Source organism: Dermochelys coriacea, chromosome 25, assembly GCF_009764565.3.
Source record: "Dermochelys coriacea isolate rDerCor1 chromosome 25, rDerCor1.pri.v4, whole genome shotgun sequence".
NCBI lineage: Eukaryota > Metazoa > Chordata > Testudines > Dermochelyidae > Dermochelys > Dermochelys coriacea.
This window is the reverse complement of record NC_050092.1, coordinates 14,138,728-14,158,950: the sequence shown is the minus strand read 5'-3', so window position 1 is coordinate 14,158,950 and position 20,223 is coordinate 14,138,728. Positions and strand designations below refer to the sequence as shown.

At 47.7% G+C, this 20,223-nt stretch overlaps 1 long non-coding RNA gene across 5 annotated transcripts in view; it reads right to left on the bottom strand.

Moving 5' to 3' along the window:
* Window positions 1-4,803: 4,803 nt before the first annotated feature.
* The window catches only part of LOC119848501, a 110,913-nt gene continuing 95,493 nt past the window's right edge, over window positions 4,804-20,223 (bottom strand). For 4 of the 5 annotated variants that reach the window (XR_006277018.1, XR_006277015.1, XR_006277016.1 and 1 more), the window contains one exon: window positions 8,029-8,120. This is a non-coding gene — a long non-coding RNA (uncharacterized LOC119848501). Of the gene's footprint in view, window positions 5,520-8,028; window positions 8,121-20,223 lie in introns of those variants that run through there. The other variant, XR_005290274.2, reaches the window with a different exon arrangement.

Below are 20,223 nucleotides of genomic sequence, written 5' to 3'. Positions count from 1 at the left end.
GGCACCAGGGAGTGTGTGGGGCAGAACAGGGTCTAGCTCCCACGCTAGCCCTCTGGCCAGTGGGCGATCTGCCCTCTGCTTGCCAGCACAAGGGGTGTGTGTGTGGAAGGGGAACCTCAGCCTTCATTTAATCATCAGCATAGTGCAGAGAGGGTGCAGCAGCCACACTGGGCCAGTGATTTTCTGGGCCGGACTAGCGCTCTGTATCTGGTGCTGGGACCGTTTGGCTCATATAGTCCCGTGAGGGGAGACCTCCTGGGGAGCCTGGCTGTAGCCTCCCCAGGCCTGTTTGGAGTACCCCTGCCATGTGGGGCTTTCTGGTCCATTCCAAGCACAGAGCAGCTGCCCTGCGGGATAAATTTACCCCGCACTGGAGGGGCTGGTTTATCAGGATTCAGAGAGGAGCTGCGGGGGTAACTATCAGAGATGGGGGGAAAACACTGCAAACCGCCCTGCTGTTTGGTGGCTGGGTCTTAGCACTGGATTCTTGGGCTGGCCTGTGTCCATGGAGCCTGCTGCAGCCCTTGGCTTTCATAAGGAACCAGGCACTGGAGGGACCAGGGGAGAAGCCAGTCCTCCATCACCTTTTCCCATCCACAGAGGCCAATGTCAGAATTTCTGGTGCCCCAAATGAGACTAGCTTGCTCAGCGACACATCAGTCCTGTGGTGTGTTAACGGCACAGCAGTGTCAACTGTAAGACACTGGAGGTCATTGTCTCGCTGCACTGAGCACAGGTGAGTGGCAGGCCGTTCATCTGCTTTTAAACCAGCCAGTCCTGCTTTTCTAAAGTTTGTCCCCCATCCAGTACTGAGACAGACCCTGGTATCAGATGGGGGACGCGCGGGCCCCCACCGGCATCACCTCACACAACGCTGGCAGGGGCAGGGTGTCGTGCTCCTCAGAACGGCGCCCCCCCCGTGAGGCGACCTTGCACGCACTGTGCATGTGAAATCACGCTGAGGCGGGCGGAGTCACACCAACAGAGGCAGGACCTTGCTGGTCCCAGCAAGTCCAGTAATCCAGGAAGGTGCGAATGACCACCCTAAAGGTGAGGCTTCAGCCTGTCCTTTGTCCACTTCCGGGTGAGACACTCTCGGAGAGATGTGGATGAACTGGAGAGAGTCCAGAGGAGAGCAACCAAAATGATTCAAGGGTTAGAAACCTGCCACCCGAGGAAAGGCTGCAAACTGGGCTGTTTAGTCTGGAGAAAAGAAGCGTAAGCAGGGAGCTGAGAACAGTCGTCAGATCTGTTAAGGGCTGTTCTACAGAGGACAGGGATCAATTGTTCTCCATCGCCGCTGAAGATACCCCAGTTACTGCTTGTCCTAATCTGCAGCAAGGGAGAGTCAGGATAGATGGTAGGGAAAATGTTCTAACTCTCAGGGTAGCCAAGCTCTGGAACAGGCTTCCAAGAGAACTTGTGTTAGTCTTTGAGAAGAGGCTTTTCCCCCCACACCTGAGTGATATAAATTATAGTGACAAAAGTGCTAGTGTAGACGTAGCCTTAGACTTTGAGAAGAGGCTGGACAGCTGCCTGTCTGGGATGGCTGAGGTGTACTTGGTCCTGTCTCAGCACAGAGGGATGGACTAGCTGACCTCCTGAGGTCCCTTCCAGAGGTACATTGCTATGATAGGGCGGGACACATTTATCTCTCCTTGCTGCCTTTATAGCGGTATAAGATCAGTCCTCTGGCAGACTCTGGCTATGTGACAGGGAAGGGCAGCTACAAGAGAGAACTGGGCGTCGGGACTCCTCCACTCAATGTCTGAAAATCAGGCCCTAAATTAAGAGGGTTAATTCATGCAAATTTGCAAATCCATCATCCCACCTTCTCGGTTTCTCCCAAAAGCTGCCAGCTGCTCAGCAGGGGTGACTGATTTGTCTTTCAGTTGGAGGTGCTGGATTTTCACCTGTATATCCCCAAATGGCTCAGGGTGTGCCTTCCTGTCGCCCCGGATCATAGTGCCAGAGCAGAGAGCAGCAGCTGGTGCCAGGCTGATATAAAGGGGAGGGGGCTGCTGACTGGGCATTCTCAGGGGGAGGCCCCAGTGCTTTTGAATTCACTCTCTCTTTGTCTGAAATAGCCGGGATCCAATGATGACAGTTGGCATGGTTTATGTCCCAGCCCACCCCTCGAGGATTTGAAAATGGGGGTGGGGAGAGAGACTGAAATGGTGGGTGTGTGCGTGCGGGCACCTTTATCTTGCATAAACAAGCAAAAAAGACATGAGTTTGAGACCACTGGCTTCTCCATCTTTGCAAGTGGTCATTTGGGCACTGGTCTTATCGGGAATGGCTCCATCCTGCTATACGTAATAGGATATATCATAAATCTTTCAAATGGGGACAGGATTTGATGTTGATTGCCTGGGATATCTGTAAAGTTCACAGCAGCTACTCTCTGTGAATTAGTATGTCTTGATTGTCTGATGCTATGGTGCTCACCTTACCAAAGCCCAAACACGGAGAGTGAAGCCAGCGTCTCCAGAGTTCAGATAGCTGCTGAGGTTCCAGTGTAGGGCTGGTTTTGATGCCTCCTAGCACACCTCTAAAAGCTACAAAAAAAGTCAGATCAGCCCCAAAGTTGGTAGGTTAGGTGTGAGGCCAAATTAGAATTTGTCTGTAAAATTTGAAGTGATTGGGAAAAGGGGTCCCTGATTTGGCATGCTAAGAATAGCGGGTCTTTTGCGTGTATGTTTGAAAGCCTGGTTCTGCTCCCAGGTTCAATAGTGTAAATCTGGAGTGACTCCAACCACAGCAGTAGCATTAGTCTGGATGTACACTGATGTAACACAGCAGAATTTGGCCTTATGTATCTTTTTATTCCTTGATAATTATTTGTGCCTTTCAGTGGCAAGTCAGGCCCTTGCTGAGGGCAGTTCCTTTGGGAGGTGGGTGCTGCTCTAGCTGCTGGGAAAGTCTGGCTGCTGGAATTCAGTGGGTCTGCTCAAGCAAAATGGAAGCAAACCTAATCTCCAAGGTGGGGGAGGAGGTAGCGTGGGTGGGGGACTTTTTGTCCCTCTGCCTCCTAGCTGAAGTCTGGCTAAGCCCTAAGTTTCTTGTAAACTCTTTATGCATGTTATACTATATCAAGGATATATCATGGCTGAGTGCTCCCTCAGTGGGTGGTCTGTGGCCTAAAGCTGGATTAACATGAGGGCTGGTCAGACTTTTCATGCCTCCAGCCAGCCAAAAAAAAAAAAGAGGCCAGAGAAGTATTTTCTTCCGGGGCTGGAACATTTCCTCCTGCGCCCCCCCCCCCCGACACTCTCTCCTAAAATATTTTTTGTAACCACTTCTTCCATTATTGTAGTTTAAAAAATTTGTTTCCCTGGGCATAGGATAAACCACCCATTCTATGGGCACCTCTTCTGGGGCAGCAAGAGACGGGCTGCCGTGAAAATACCAGAGCCAGGCAGCGCAACGAGACACAGGAGAAATGAATATATACAGCTGGCCCAAAGCGCCCCAGCCCTTCCCTCAGAGATCCTGCTGCCTCTTCTTTAGAGGGAACAAAACTCTTAAGGCAGCAAAGGTACGAAGGGCGTGTTGGGTTGGGAAGGCTGGAGTTTGCTACTGCTTAAGGGCCAGGTGCCCTCGGAATCCCTGATATGGGAAAGTGACTGTCAAAAGGCCAGGCGGCCAGTTTCTCTAAACAGCTTGGGGACAAATTTCCACGGGCTGACAGCCAGATTCTCCAGGGCTCAGCACCCCATGTGCAGCTGCTGTGCCTAGCTTTTTATTTTGCTGCCTAGATGGAAGCCATGCTCCTTGCAAAGTCTGAACCCCAGCTGAGGGCACTGATCACTTTTCAAAGTCTGGCCCATGGTGGGGCGAGTTTATGCTCTGTCAACAGCTTCCAAAAGAAAGGAGTTGCATTGTACAAGTCAGGGGAAGGTGTTTCTAACAGCTGGCACCTTGAACTCCACTTGCTAAGCAGAGCTGGGGGTCTGTCTGCCTCTCCCTTCATAAATAAAGAACCACAGTGGGAATTTGGCTGGTGCTCCGATATTACAGTGCCGGGTGCCTTTTAAGAGCCTAGAAAGGTGGATTCTGGGGCTGGTGCAGGAGGCAGAACAGACTACGTGTCACACTCCCCTAGCAGCATTGTCTCTGCAGGGGTGAAAATGCCTCTGTGTCAGTGCATGTGGCTAGCATTCACACCGAAGGCCCATTGGGATTCTTAGCAGCGCCCCAGCACGCGAATAACCAGAGTAATTCGTCATAAAGTAGAGAGGGGCTGAAACAACAAAAGCCAAAATCTGAATTTTGGACACTCTGAAGGCTGGGACCAAGAGTTGGCTGGGTGGCTTCCTAAAGGAAGGGACCATTTGCAACTTTCATGTTAGGTTGGGACTGTGAATGCCCCAAAGTCTGTGAGTAACAGGCCCATCTCCCCCACCTCCTTAAAATAAAATCTAATTTGGTTACAAAAAAACCCTCTCCCCCACCTTTAATCCAGTGGAACATTCCTCCTCAATCAGCCAATCAGAATTTCACCTGCGAGATCAACCCCTGAGCAAGATGAACATGCTTTGGAACCTTGGGGAATCCTGGCTGCCCATTGGTTGGTGAGGTAATCCCTGGGTTTATAATCTCTGGGTTTATAATCCTTTTTGCAAAGCCCCATCCAATCTGAGAAGGCAAAGGGACACTTAATATGGCACATGTGATAGAGGATGTATATGAGCTGTAGCCCCAGCCAGAAGCTTGGGGGGGTTCTTGGCTATCACAGCAAGAAAATGGGAACATCCATGCTACAAGCTTCAGCAAAGTAAATCAATAAAGAGGAGTCCAGACTATGAGTCAAATTCATATTTTTAATACACATCTCACCCAGCAGCAGCCAGGACAGTAAGAACTTACATGGCCAATAGTGTCTTTCATTCCATAGGGACACATTACAAACTGATAACACAAATTATACATGCCTTTGGGGTGGGACACAGCATTTGTTTAACAGCACACAGCAATGTAACCCGTGCTTGTAGGCTGTGGGGCTTTTGTCACCCTCTAGTGACTAGGCACCATAAAAGACTGAGCCTGCCCTGGCTTCCAGCTGTTGGATTTTATCTTTGATCTTAAGCATTAACACAGTTTATGGGTTGAAATCCCACCAGTGGCCCAAGTGGGGTTCATTACAACTATACAACCACTTAGAACAGGAAGAGAAGAATAATCGGTATCCAGTGGAAACCACAGGGGGAATTTTAGGAGGCAGAATGCAACCCCGCACACTGGATTTGGCTGTTTACCTTGGTCCTTTCTGCTCAGAGGGGAGATGCACAACTTGTCTTACTACTGAGAAAGCCGCTGGCTTTTTTTTTTTTTCTTTTTTTTTTTTGCCATTTACAAAAAAAATGACCCTCTCCTCTCCTCCATCAACGCTTTCCACACGCTAGTCACTGTTTTTATTTGAGAAACGAAACAAATCTTCAAATGAAATCTCTTGCAAATACTGGCCCATTCTTGTGGCTTTCGCGGTCATCCAACTTCACATCTTCTGATCACGCCACCTGTCAGTCAGAGAGAGCTGTTTCAGTGATAGGACCTCGCACACATTTCCCTCCTCCCTGTCTGGCTGGGAGTATGGACTCCCCAAGGGCTGATTTGCAGACACAATTGGAACCCACAACTCCAGCATTAATCAGTGCGGGAAAACCTGCCTCACTGAAGTTCCAGAATTTCCCTAAATGTTATTTTAAAAAAATTATCAAAAAAAACCCTATCATAGAACCCCCTGCAATGAAACAAAACGTTTAGTTAGATCTGATGTGATTTTTTTTTTTACTTTTTTGCTTCACTGAAAAATTAAAAAAAAATTGTTTCGGGTCTCTCCAAAACAATTTTTTTGCCCCCAATTTTTTGGTTCAGCCATTGAACCAAAACTTCAATTATTCACCCAGCTCAACTCTTCAATCCATATTTAACCATTTAAAGAGAAGGTGCTGAGTGCCTGCAGTTCCCATGGAAGTCCCTGGGAGCTAGCAGTGCTCAGCACCTATGGAAATCAGACCTCTTTTCTTTGGGGATCTCAAGGCAAGTTTAGGAACCTCATCTTAAGGCCCCAAGTTTGACAATTGTAACCTTTATTTTGATAATACAGTCAAACAAGAGCCTGTTGGAGTCACAGCAAATTCTGCAGCAGTAACCTCTATCTCGTGATTGTTGACATTTAACCATTTATCTAGCTCAGTGGGGAGCAAGGTCCTGTGGTTAAAGCACTGGACTGCGACTTACGAGACTGTCCATGGCTCTGCCCCAGGCTCCCTGTGTGACACAGACCAGTCACGTCATCCCTCTGTTCCCCATCTGTGATATGGGGATAAGGTTCTTTCCTTTCTCCCATCCTTTGTCTGGTTGGTCTCTGGTGTCTGTAGGAGCTTTGGGCCAGAGACTCCTTTTACTACATGCTTGTGCAGTGACTAGAGTCACAATCTCAGCTGGACTTCTCAGTACCACTGTAACACACACACCAACCAGTGAACCTAGGTGTTCAGAAAGCAGCGAGAGAGTCTAAGGAGAGTGATGGGGAGAGGGAAGAAAGCTTACTGGTTATTTTCCACTGCACACATTGTACTGCAGAGAGCAGTCTGGCCCTGACTGTGCACGGTGTGGATGGGATGATCTAACCGAGATTTTCCCCCCTCTCTGATTTCTACTACTCTCTGATTCACACTTGGGGCTTGCCTGTCTATTCTGACCTCTTTGCCCACACACAAGAAATAAACCAGTGTATCGGGGAACTTCCATGAAATGGTCTTCCAGATCATCCCCTGGATCCTGTTTCTTTTTGATTATCGGGAAGTTTGCAGATCCTTTTGTTCTCCTCCTGTTAACCTTCATCCCCATGACCTAAATTACACAGTAATAACCACAACATCCTCTGCCCCTGCAGAAAGCAGCTAGTGCAATAATAGGTTCCTCCAAGCCATCTGAAGGAAAGGAGATGATAATGAGAGGTTTTATGCTTTACCTTGAACTTGTGGGCCAGTGACGGAAATCCCCCTCTTATTAATTTGACTGATGGGAAATCGTCATTTACAAATGCCCCGTTCATCCGACACAGGTGGCCGCCGGTCAGGTGTCAACAGGGAGTGGGAAGAGCCGATGCATTAAAAGGGATTCTGCTGAGAATGTATTAACTGCTTGGCTTTCTGAGAAACAGAGCCGTGTAAGGCACCGGAGGAGCGAGACCACTTTGCACACGCAGCGTGACTCGGACATTGCATCAACTCCAGTGGCTGCCCGTGGCTGCAAGCCCTGCAGCTTGCAGGAGAGTCCCTGCAGCATCAAGAACCTGATCTAGAGCCTAGTGCATTTCCAATGGGATTTGAATCTGGCCCTTTATTGTTTTTAGAAGGGATATTACTGGGCTAGCAGATGTCACGGATGTCTGGCTGGGGTGAGGGGCCATGTGTTTGAGGGACAGGGAGCACCTAAAGGGCCAGCTCTCTCCAGGGAATCTTGGAAGAACAGAGAACAAATTATTACAGGGGGTCTCAAGTCATGGCTGGGTCAATGCGTAACAGGGAGAGGAAGGGTGACCTTGTGGGTAAAGCCCAGGCCTGGGACTCAGGAGACCTGGCTGTAGTTCCTGGATCAGTCCCAGACTCTCTGGGTGACCCTGGACAAGTCACCTAGGGCAAAATTTTAAAAAGCAACTAAAAATTTTGAGTGTCCTAATTCTTGGGGGCCCAACTTGAAGGGGCCTCATTTTCAGGAAGCACTGAACCCCCAACCCATGCTTCCCCTCTCCCAGTTGAGTGCTTAATTCCCATAAGCTGTTCTGGAAATCCCAGCCTAGAGCAGTTCTTTTCCATGGCTTTAAAAAAAAAATCCCTTACTTCACCCCTGGAGAAGCACAGTTGTGGTGGGGTGAGATGTGCAGCATGAATCTCCGTCGCTAAGTGTTTCAGAGTAGCAGCCGTGTTAGTCTGTATTCGCAAAAAGAAAAGGAGTACTTGTGGCACCTTAGAGACTAACAAATTTATTAGAGCATAAGCTTTCGTCGCTAAGTGAGTTGCCTTCCAGGGCTGCCTGACTCCCGGAAGTGGATGGAATCGGTTGGCGGAGCCCTCTGGGACGGGGTCAGGCAAGTGGGATGGCAGAATTTCCTGAAAATTAATGCGTACATCATGTTAGCATCTGGGCGGGATCTGGAAAGAAGCTGGTTCCTTTGTACTTTCTCTCTTGTTCTTAGTTAATAACTTCTTTGTAGAACTTTGATTTCTTCCTGGATTTCTGCCTTGTCCCCAGTAGCATGGAGCATGACCCTTTCCCCCACCACACCACGGACACTGCCCCTCCTCTATAAGGCACTCCATTCAGCTTCCCAGGGCGGAGTCCACATTGATTAATTGGCCCATCGGGGTATTTATCTCTTCCAAGATGTGATGTTTGGTGCTCATCTCACGCCACGCCTGCTGCTCATGTAGAGCGAGCCCTGCGCAGAAGACCATTGCTCTATGGAGATCCCCTTTTTCCCTCAACTTGCACTTGCGCTCTGAGGCTACTTAGCTCATTTACGCCCTTGGATCCCTGACTCTAATTGGGTTATATCAGAATTTGGCTTTTGGGCTATTTCGTACTCATCACTATTGTTCCCTGATCTGCTCCGTGCAGGGAATTAACACAGATTTATTCCTTTCTCCAAGAGTGTATGCACATGTGTGCACACGCATGGCTGCATATGTGATCACATATATGCACGTGCACTGCACAGTTGTGTGTATGTGTGTGTGTGTGTGCATGATCACGTGTACACATGGGCACTGTGTGTTCATCTGTGTGGGCATGCGAGAGCTGCTAAAAGTCCTGAACAAAACATTTTTTGGTCAAAAATGGCTGTTTTTCAAAACATAAGTATTTTTGCAAAAAAAGTTGACAATTTTTTTAAATTTCGTGCAAGATTTTATACAGAAATTTTTATTGTCAATATTAACACAATGGTTTCCGATAGCCAGGTAATCAAACCTGGTTTTCAGTAAATGAAATGTCTTCAGATCAAGACTGGCCGCCTTTCTGAAAGATCTGCTTTAGTCAAACACAAGTTATTGGGCTCAGTGCAGGGATAACTGTGGAGTGTCTCTGCCCTGTGCTATACAGGGGTCAGACCAGATGATCTAATGGTACCTTCTGGCCTGAAAATCTATGAATCTATGAAAAGTTTAGATCAACATTTTAATAAAATATTTCAAAATCAAAATTCAACACCCACCCCCCCAACCCAACCCAACCCAACCCAACCCAACCAATCAAAAAAGGTCCATTTTGAATCTTGCCAATGAAAACAAGTTTGAAATTTCAAAACTTTTCACCAATTATTTAAAAAAATTTCAACCAGCTCTACTGTGTAAGTGGTTTACCATTATCCCTCTCTGAGCCCTTTGCCTGTCCCATTCTATAATCCACTATACACACACCCTCAGTACATCAAGCAGGCCAGCTTCCTGCAAACCTCCCCGAGCAGTTTGTCTTGTGTCCTTGGACTTCCACAGTCATCTCTCGTCTTGCACTGACTTTGTAAGCTTGTCATAGCAGGGACCGTTTTTTTGCTCTGTGTTTGTACAGCGGCTAGCATGACAGGGTCCTGGCCTATGACTGAGGGGCATAAGCCCTATGGGCATACAGATAATAAATAAGGGTAATAATGAGAGGTTGAGCTAGCTCCCCTGCCCCTCAGGGCATGTAGCCTTTGACTCAAAGTGGGCAGGACACAAAGGAGGATGATTAGCGGAAATTCTGGTACTTCCATCCTGGCCAAAATTTTTTCGATTTCAGAGATTCTTCCTGTTGCGAATGGGGACCAAACGTCAAAATTCTAAACATTGCTGAGAACTGAATAGCCCGAGAAACCTTTTGACTTGGGTCAGTCGGATCATGTAGTTTACATAATTTCAAGATGTTTCATTTACACTTTGACCGTTGTTATTTTTAATGATTTTTGCCGTAATGAGATTACGTTTCTAAACAAAAAAGCTCTTTCAACCGGAAACGTGGAACTTTTTGTTTGGAAAATGTCACAGCAAAGGGGTTTGACAATCTCTAAACTTCTTCTTTTTCTCTCTAAAATTATTCGAGTTAAGAACTTTGTCAGAACTGACCTGTCCCTGTGAGAAGGTTCGATTTTGACAAGTGGATATTTTCCACCACCGATCAAATCTCATCAAAAAATGCCCAACCATCTCTGGTGATGATTAGTTAATGGACACGTTTCATTTGCACGGTGGCTAAAGCTCCAGAAGCCGCCAGCAGCTGCTCTGCGCTAGGGCTCCCAGGGGGAATTGGCTGGCTAGCCGAGCGGAGGCCTGGCTGGGTGACTGAATGCAGACTGGAGCTCCCGAGGAGGGTGCTGGTGGAGGCTGACTCTTCCCACACACATGCCTCAGCATGTGTGGGGGTGGCAGAGAAAGCGCCTTGAGGCGTTAGCCCCCCAAGAGCATCCTGTGGAGCTGGATGGAGGGGATGGAGATGTTGTCATTTCAGGCCGGGATTCAGGAACCTTGAGGCATCTGGAGATGAAGGGAAAAGGGGAGTTAACTCTCCACCTTCTCCATGCCCCTATGTCTCCTTCCTTCCTTTGCTCATCCCCTTCCCCCTCCCTTCAGCAGCTCCCCCGCCATTTCTCCCCCCCCCCACCCGCAGGCAGGGAAAAGCTGTATTGGGGAAACAGCTGGTGATTCCAGTCAGGGACCTGATTTACATACATTTCCATATGGATTAATTTCTCCCCCCACCCCCATCTCGGCCATGGGAATTGGAGTCTGCTATCAAGGCGGGGTGTGTGTGTGTGTGTGTGTGTGTGTCCCTGTGTGCATGGAGGAGGAGAAGTGGAGTGGGGGGAGCTGAGATCAATGGCAGGAGCCCTTTGAGGAGGGTGGGCATTTCGGCTGGGTCTGGTGCTTTGCATGAGAAAAGCTGAGAGTGTTTTGCTGGGGACACCGGTGGGCCCCCCGCTTCTAGCTTCCCGCTTTATTAATCTCATGCTCCCGAGGGAATAGATTTGCCGGGCAATCTGTCCTCCCGGGAAGGGATGAGCTCTGAAGTGCCAACCAGACCCTGAGCTCTGCTGCCCTTTATCAAAGTGCCACTCAAATCAGTCTCCCCCCTCCGAGACAGGCCCACGCCACACATTTCTGACCCCGCTTCTAGATTTCCATCTCCCTGAAGGTCAGGGGTGCTGTTTGACTCCAGGGTTTTGGTTTTTCCCATTATAAAGATAGAGGGTATTTGGAAAATCTGGGTCTGGTTTTGGACTGGGATTGGAATTGGGATTCCTTCCCTGACAGTTATTCTAGTCTAAGGATTTGGCTCTGACGCTCCCATGGCTAGTTAATAATAAATAATGAGGATAAGAAGTGGATGCCTTTTCATTACATGGTGCTTCCTATTCTGGTGCATCAGAAACAGCCCCCACCCCCCGCCTGCCATGCATTGCAGTAAAAAACCCCAATAATAAAAGTGAAATTGTACCTGGAATCTTTACCAAATGAGAAGGATTGCAGGGGAGTCTTGGGTCCCCTTGGACAGAGATTATAGTTTTGTAACAAGGCTCCAAAACCTCATGACTACACAGAGAGTCATGCCTATGGGTTGGAGCCTCAGCTTTACTATATGGAAACAAACTCAGCACAGGACTCAGTGGATGCAAAACTTTCTGAACAGACACCAATGAGAAACAACCAACCTTTGCTCTTTTCTGGCACCTCCTGTGCCAGGACCCCTCAAAACACTTCATGGACATGAAGGAATTTAGCCTCACAGGCAGGTCAGTTTTATTATCTCCATTTTACAGATGGGGAAACTGAGGCACATGGCAGGAAGTGACTTGCCCAAAGCAACATAGATTGAGACTAAGGCAGAACACAGGCTGGAACTCAGGTGTCCTGGCCCCTGTGCATATTCTTTAACCATTCACACTATTCGGCCCATATTCTAAAAAAAAAAAGACTAGTGATTTTGAGTTGCCTTAAAGGGGCCAGATGATCAGAAAGTGCTGGACATGCACCCTTTGAAAATGAGTATGGGGAGGTAGTATGGCGTAGAGAATAGAGCACTAGACTAGGACTCAGGAGACCTGGCTTCTATTCCTGGGTGACCATGAGCAAGTTGCTTCATGGCTCTGTGCCTCAGTTTCCCCATCTATAAATTGGGGATAATGTACATTGACCTCCTTTGTAAAGCATTTTGTGATCTACTGATGAAAAGTACAATATAAGCCCCAGGTATTTAGATTATTATTAGGTTTGCAAACACGGAAGCAGCCAACATTACTGGCCCCTTTGAAAGTTTGGTACTTCCCTTCCTCTCCAGGGTGTGGGGTGGGGAGGATAAAACCTCACCGACTGTGAAGACAAAGACAGAAAGACCCAGAGACAGAAAGACCTACCCTGTGCTGGCCTCTGCACAGGCAAAACGCGCCCTATGTGAGTAAAATGGCCACCAGGGGGGAGTTAAGATGGTCACTACAATGGGGAAAATGGCATGTGGTTCTTTAAACCTGCTTTGGTTTCACCCAGGTGGTTTCAGAGCCTCTCAGCCAGGAGGCAGTGGAGAAGACTGAGTGGGCCCTTTGAGGAGAAGAGGGATGAGGGGAATGCCAGAGGGAGAAGAACCCTTGTTAAAATACCCCAGGACCCACTGTGCAGAGTGGCCCCTGTTGTTATTTAGGCAGTTTTAGTGACGTGCCCCCTGGGCCAGGCAGCTAGCAAAGTGCTGCTGGACTCTGAAGTCACTGGTCGTGTAGACTAACCCTCAAACCATCAGCAACATGCGTTACAGGGGATGCTAACTGATGTAAACACATGGACATGCAGTCTAGTCATCAGCATGGGGGCTGGGGGAAGTGAGAGCCTGGACTCCTGGGGTCTAGCCCCAGCTATGGGGGGTAATGGGTTCTATAGCAAGGAGAGAGGCAGAGTATCAGGGAGCCTGGGCTCTAATTCGCATCTCTGCCACTGGTTCACTCTGTGACCTTGCGGCAGTTGCTTCCCCTCTGAATTGAGCAAGGACCTTTTAAAAGCTTGCCTTTAGTGCCTTGCCCAGTCTGTGGTGGAGACACGAACTGCACCCAGGTCCCCCGAGTCCCATGTCAGTGCCCTGTGGCAGAACGTTATTGTCACTCCTTTTCCTTGCCCTTATTCTGGGGACAGATTTAATTTCCAAAAGCTAGAGTTTATTCCCAGGGCCAAGAGGGTCAGGTGGGTGCTTCCACTCCCTGCTAGTCCTGGAGGGCTCTGCACCCAAGTCTGTCCTGCAGTTTCCTCTCACTGCTGGCTGGAGGCTGCTTTCCTTTGTCCGTGGGAACACAGGGGTTTAGGCCTCTCTTCTCTATCGCTGCCAGACTCTGTGCTCAAGGCCTTTTTGCATGGCTTTCGCTCCTGCAGCCCGAGCGCTCCTCGAGGGGTAAGGACGCAATAGAGCTGTCGTGAGTGGGTGACAGCAGAACTGGCCCCGTCTGAGGCCGCTGTGAGGTGACAAAGTAGCTCAAGGCTTATGAACGAGTGAGCCCAAACTGCCAGCCTGCTGGGAGCAGGTGAGTCTGCAAAGGAACAGTCAAGCCAGTTCCACCCTGACTAGAACAATCAGTGTCAAGCGGTGCATGGTAATGCCCATGCACTGAGCTGATTTGTGCAAATGTCCGGTGAGGGTGGGGGTGGCAGAGGGAAGATACACATAAAATTAACTCTTTGCACACACACCCTCCACCTTTGGAAAGATTTCTGGGATGGGCCAGGACCCTGTGATGGAGGAAACTCCAGTGAGAAGAATTAAAAAGCAAATGCTCATAGACTCAGACTGAAAAGAGCCCACGGGTCCTTTCTAGCTCAGTCCCACTGGCCAGGAGGTGTTTGCTCCCTCCAGGGCTTTGTCCAGTCTTGTTTGTGTCATGAGATGTGACTTCCATGGTGAGGGAAGAGCTGTGCATGCAGACTTGTAGGTAATGGGAAAGGCCTGATCTTGATGCATTCTTTTCACCAGGCCGGCCCCTGGGATGTGGCATCAGGATATAGGGTCAGGGTTCAGGAAAGACCAGCAAGCACTGAGGGACCAGGGAAGTGGAGATTTTAACCACCAAACTTTCTTTCACAACATTAATTCCAAGCTCAGGAAAAGATTTGGGGGTCGGCCTTATTCTCAAGCAAGCTGGTTTGTAACAACAAGTTTGCTCAATGCCAGAGAGGGCTGTACCAGCTCCAAACAGGGAGGGAGATGAGAAGGGGGTGGTTTCTTGGCACAGCTCCCCTCCGAAGAAAATTAATCTTGCATTTCAATTGGGAATTAAATCTCCTTTGAGTGTGTTTCCTTGTGCACTAACGAAGGCCTTTGGGCTGAATTAGGACCCAGGCATCAACTTGTGCAATGGTCAGTTTTCACGCACCCTATTCTGGAAAAATCCGGTTGGGGATTTACTGAAAGTCAAGGCCTCAATACCGACAATATCATAAAGAACCACGACAACAGAGGAACAATTTGGACATTGGAATCATCTGAGCCACAGCTGGCTGGGAAGACATTTTGCCTCCTGAGCTGAGGTGAGGGGGGGTAGTGGGAGTCCATGGACGAGCTTGGGGCTCCACCATGCTACCTAGAGAAAAGGTGGGGGATAGGAAGCCTAGATTCATCGATTTCAGTGTGTGTGTGTGTGTGTGTGATCAGCTAGTCTGATTTTATAGATGGGGAACTGAGGCCTAGATAGATGACGTGATTGGCTCACGATCACACAGGGAAATAGAGGCAGGGCTGGGAACTGAATGTAGATCTCCTGAGCCCCAGCCCAGCTCCTTTGCGATGGACACATCCAAACGCTTCTTGGTCTTTATTTCATGTTCCCGCTGCGCTTGCTTGTGGGAATTTTCCTTCCTTTTTCTGCAGTGACTCTTCAGGAAGAGTTAACATGGAGACCAACAACTGCTCCATGCCAGTAGTGTGTGTGTATGGCGGGGGAACTATTTTCTGGCATCAAGAATGGATTCCGCACCTCCTCTCCCCCGCACACACACATTCGGTGGCATTCCTAAGCTACAATTCACCACACTCCAAGCATCATACTGGGCCCCAACCAACAAAACCACAGAGGGTCTCGGCCTGAATACACATTAGGGGGAACGTGACGGGAGCTTCTTCCCTTGAGCCAATGAAGCTCAAGCGCAGATGAATAACGCCACCAAGCAGAGGTCAGAACCTGATGCCCACTGGGCTACAATCAGGACCTTTCACTACTAAATGCTCCATGGCTGCTGAGTAATTTAGTCTAGCTAGGGGAAAGAGCACCTCCTCTTCCAGCACCACTCCTGCCAATTGCCTATTCCAACCTCACAACGCCTCAGTGTGGCAAGCCAGGGGAGGTTTTGCTTTTCCAGGACAGCCCCCGGATGGGCTGGGGAGCGTCGGGTCTGCCCAGTAACTCTGGAGCTGAAGACCCAGAGAATGCCATGGCTCAGGTCTTTCCTTTGAAAATCTCACAGGCTGATGCTTTAAGACCGGGGAGCTCCCAGGGCTTTCTCTTCCCTTTATCTGCTGCACGCTGGATGACTCAGCCTGCTCTCCTCATTTTTCACTCCTCTGACTAGGACGATCATGAGCGACAGCAGAACGTAATGTTAATTCTTATTTAGTATCTGTATTGCAGTAGCATCCACAAGGCTCAGGCACGGACCGGTACCCCATTGTGCTAAGCACAGTTCAAACACACACTGACCAGCACCACTCTGCAGGAGGCCAGATCAGGGAGCAAAGGGAGAGGGCCTCTCCTGTGTTGGTCCACGTTGGGTGTGGGGTTTGGAGAGCAGATGGCCGGAGGGGGTGCACGTGCTGCGTCAACATCATGCAGCTTCTGACTGGTGCGCAAGAGAGGACAAAGCCCTGAAAATACTATAAATGCCATTTGGGGCAAGTTCCAGAGGCTGAAGCCTGTTCTGCAGCAAAATACTATAATGCCATCTACATTTAAGGACATAAGAACGGCCATACTAGGTCAGACCAAAAGTCCATTTAGCCCAGTATCCTGCCTTCTGATAGTGGCCAGTGCCAGGTGCCCCAGAGGGAACGAACAGAACAGGGAATCATCAAGTGATCCATCCCCTGTCGCCCATTCCCAGCTTCTGGCAAACAGAGGCTAGGGACACCATCCCTGCCCATCCTGGCTAATAGCCATTGATGGACCTATCCTCCATGAATTTATCTAGTTCTTTTTTCATCCATGTCTATAGTTCTCCTCTCGAGGGAGTTTTGCCCTAGACACACACACCAGGGTGGAGTGGATCAGATACCCCAGGCTGGCTAAGGAGACTTGGGAAATGGAATAGTGGGGGCTTATCACCACTAGAGTGCTAGTTCCAATCCAGGATTTGCCCCGATTCCAGCCCCCAGTGGCCACCTATCAATGTGGCTGCACCAGTACGAATGCCTCCATGTAAACCACGATTTGCACCAGTACAGCTGAGTGTGGTTCATGCAGGAGTGAGCTGGTGCAAATCGCAGCTTTGCTTGTCTATTCTAGGGGTTTGCACTAATGACTGGTTGCCAAGGGCTGGAATGGGGGCAGATCCCCAAGGGAGAGTGGGCTGAAATGAAGGGACAGGGAGTCATGGCACCTGCTAGATGAAGCATGGCCTAGTAGACAGGGCACTGGCCTAGAACTCAGGAGACCTGGGCTCTATTCCTGACTTTGCCACAGTCACGGGTATCTCTGTTTCTCCTCCCACTCTGTGCCAGTCTTGTCAGACTGTGAGCTTGTTAAGGCCGGAACTGTCTCTCTATCTGTGCAGTGCCTAGCACACTGAGGGTCTGGCTTTCAGTTGGGGTTACCATAATACAACCAAACAATATCACCATAGATAAGTGGAGGAAGCAGGGAGAGGAGGATAGATAAGAAGTCGGGTAACCTTATAGTCAGTGGGAGCAGAGGGTGCTTATTGGCATTAGTTTTATCAGCTGGACCTAGCCCAGGGAGGGTTTTAAAAACAAAAACAAAGCTGGTAAAAAATAAAGGCTCTTCTTCTAAATTAAAAATGAAAACATTGTCAAATCTAGTTCAGATTTTGGGCTCAAAGCCCATAATACTCCCCCAAAACAATTGCAAAGAGATTTTTCAAAAATAAGATTTAGTGAAAAATTGAAGCTGCAAAGCAAGGGAAACACCCCCTTCACCTTATTGTTAGCTTTAAAGTGTGTGTGCAAAGGTTCCTTCAGAGTCACCATTGCTGTAGGAATTAGTTAGATTCATAGATTCCCAGGCCAGAAGGGACTGCTGTGACATGTAGTCTGTCTCCCCCCTACCCCCGTATAACATAGGACAGAGAACTCCCCTAGACTAAGCCCTAGAGCAGATCTTTTAGTAAAACATCCCAGCTTGATTTCAAAATAGTCAGTGACGGAGAATCCCCCATGACCCTCGGTCAGTCCATTATTCTCACCGTTAAAACCCTGTCTTATTTCCAGGCTGACAGTGTTTAGCTTCAGCTTCCAGCCATTGGACTGTGTCCGACCTTTCATTAGTACAGATTCAATAAACGTTGTGCTGGGAGGAAGGAGGTCTCCGCTTCTCTACTATGGAGATTAAATAGGGTAAAGAAAGATTCCTTTGCAGCCCCGACCCTGACCAGTTGCCCCCGGGGGCTGGGATCGAATGGGCTTCGCGTAAACAGCAGTATATGGGCGGGGGGGGGGGGATTTCTTTTGCATTCTTGGTCTCGGAAGAAGAAAAGCGAGGGGCTGCAATAACTCCCTTCAGTTCAGTGCTGCCAGTGCTTCATTATGAAACCTGCGACCAGAGACGTCGATTCAACTCCCAGATGAAGGACAAGGCTCCTTTTAGAGCCGCTTTAGGCTCCTTTTCTATGTGCTGTGAAGGCAAAATCCTTCAGATGGCAAATATTTTGATTATGGACTGAAAGAAAGAGCCATTCCCCGCCCCCTCCTTTAAACCAAGTACAAGAGTTTGGAGAGGAGGGGAAATCAAACTGGAATCACATTGAATTCTGCTTGTCCTTGAACAGTAGGAAGGGGACAAAGGTTTCTTTCTATGTCTCTTTCTTAGAATTGCATTTAATTTGTGGCTAAGGTGTGTTTGAGACCAGAGCGCTGAAGCAGCACCCAGACCCTGAATGCAGCTCATGGAGGCAGAATCCCATCAGAGGCCCTGATGCCAATGGGTTCATCCGCAGATGCGGACCCACCAGTTTATAATAAATACTGGAGCTGGTTGGCAAATGGAATTTTGTCTGTCAGGAAACATCACCATGTCAGAATTAGTTCCCTGTGCGGCGTCAGAATGGAAAGTCAAAATATAAAACATTTCCCAAAGCATTTGAACCGGAAATCACCCAAAACAAATGTTTGTTTGGTTTTTTAGACACTTTTGATCAAAAGGAGACAGCTATTTCAAGGTGGCATTTTTAATTTAGAATCAATGTTTCACAACAAAAAAAACGTGGATTCATTTCAGAATGTCTACACGGAAGAAAGAAATGTCACTTGGATTTTCCCCAATTGGAAACATGTTAAAATGTTAAAACTGACATTTTCCTGCAAAAAGTTTCAATTCTGATGAAACAACATTTTCCTACAGGAAAGCTGCTTATATGAAAAATATTGACCAGCTCCAATAAATACAAAAGTGCTGGAAAGATGCTGGTTTGAAGGACTGTGAACAGGCCAAAAATCATACATGTGTTTGTTGTGAAACTTCTTGCCACCCTTCTATATGTTTGTACGGTGCCTAGCATAATGTGATCCAAACCTGGTTGTGGCCCTGAGGATCACCACAAGATAAATCTTAAATAACAACACAATAATTCAAACTAGGGCCCTGATCCTGCAAAGACTGATGTACATGAGTAGTCTTGTTGATTCACACAGCACTGGATGGGACCTCCTGGATTATTCAGTCCAATCCCTGCTATTACAGATAATCTTGTCACATAATTCTGTTCATAAATTTATCAAACTCCATCTTCAGACAAGTTAGGCTGACTCACATGCTTAAAGTTAAACATATGTCCAGCCTTTGCAAGATCAAGGGGCATAGAAGCTTCTCAATATAGGATGGGGGAACAGATGATATAATTTCATCATATGGTGATGACAATACTCTTTCCATACCACGAGTATTTCTGGAGGAGGTTAAACAGAAGCTACTAAAATTAAAGGAGTACTTGTGGCACCTTAGAGACTAACAAATTTATTAGAGCATAAGCTTTCGTGAGCTACAGCTCACTTCATCGGATGCATTTGGTGGAAAAAGCCTCCTTTTTCCACCAAATGCATCCGATGAAGTGAGCTGTAGCTCACGAAAGCTTATGCTCTAATAAATTTGTTAGTCTCTAAGGTGCCACAAGTACTCCTTTTCTTTTTGCGAATACAGACTAACACGGCTGCTACTCTGAAACCTACTAAAATTAGACATTTTTAAATCAGCAGGTCCAGATAACTTGCACTCAGAGTTTTAAAAGAACTGGCTGAGGAGTTTGCTGGTTAATGTTGGTTTTCAATAAGTTGTGGAGCACAGAGTAAGTTCTAGAAGACTAGAAGAAAAATAATGTTGTACCAATTTTTAAAGAGGGTAAACAGGATGACCCAGGTAATTATAGGCCTGTCAGCCTGACATCAATCCTGGGCAAGATAATGGAGTGGCTGATATGGGACTTGATTAATAAAGAATTAAAGGAAGGTAATGTAATTAATGCTATTGAACATGGTTTTATGGATCTTATCAAACTAACTTGATATCTTTTTTTGATGAGACTTCAAGTCTGGTTGATATATGTAATAATGTTGGCATAATATACTTAGATGTCTGTAAAGTGTTTACCTTGGTAGCGCAAGACATTTTGGTAAAAAAACTAGAACAATATAAAATTAACGTGGCACACATTAAATGGATTAAAAACTGGCTAACTGATAGGCCTCAAAAAGTAACTGTAAACAGGGAATCATCATATAACTTGTGCATTTCCAGTGGGATTTTGCAGGGATCAGTACTTGGACTTATAGTATTTGATATTTTTATCAATGACCTAGAAGAAAGTGCTCAGGATAGTTTGGTAACTTGGGCACAAGCAAACAATATACCTTTTAATAAGGCTAAATAGAAATGTCTATATCTAGGACCAAAGATCGTGGGCCTCACTTACAGGATGGGGGACTCTATTCAGGGAAGCAGTGATTCTGAAAAAGCCTTGGGGATCTTAGTGGCTAATCAGCTGAATATGAGCT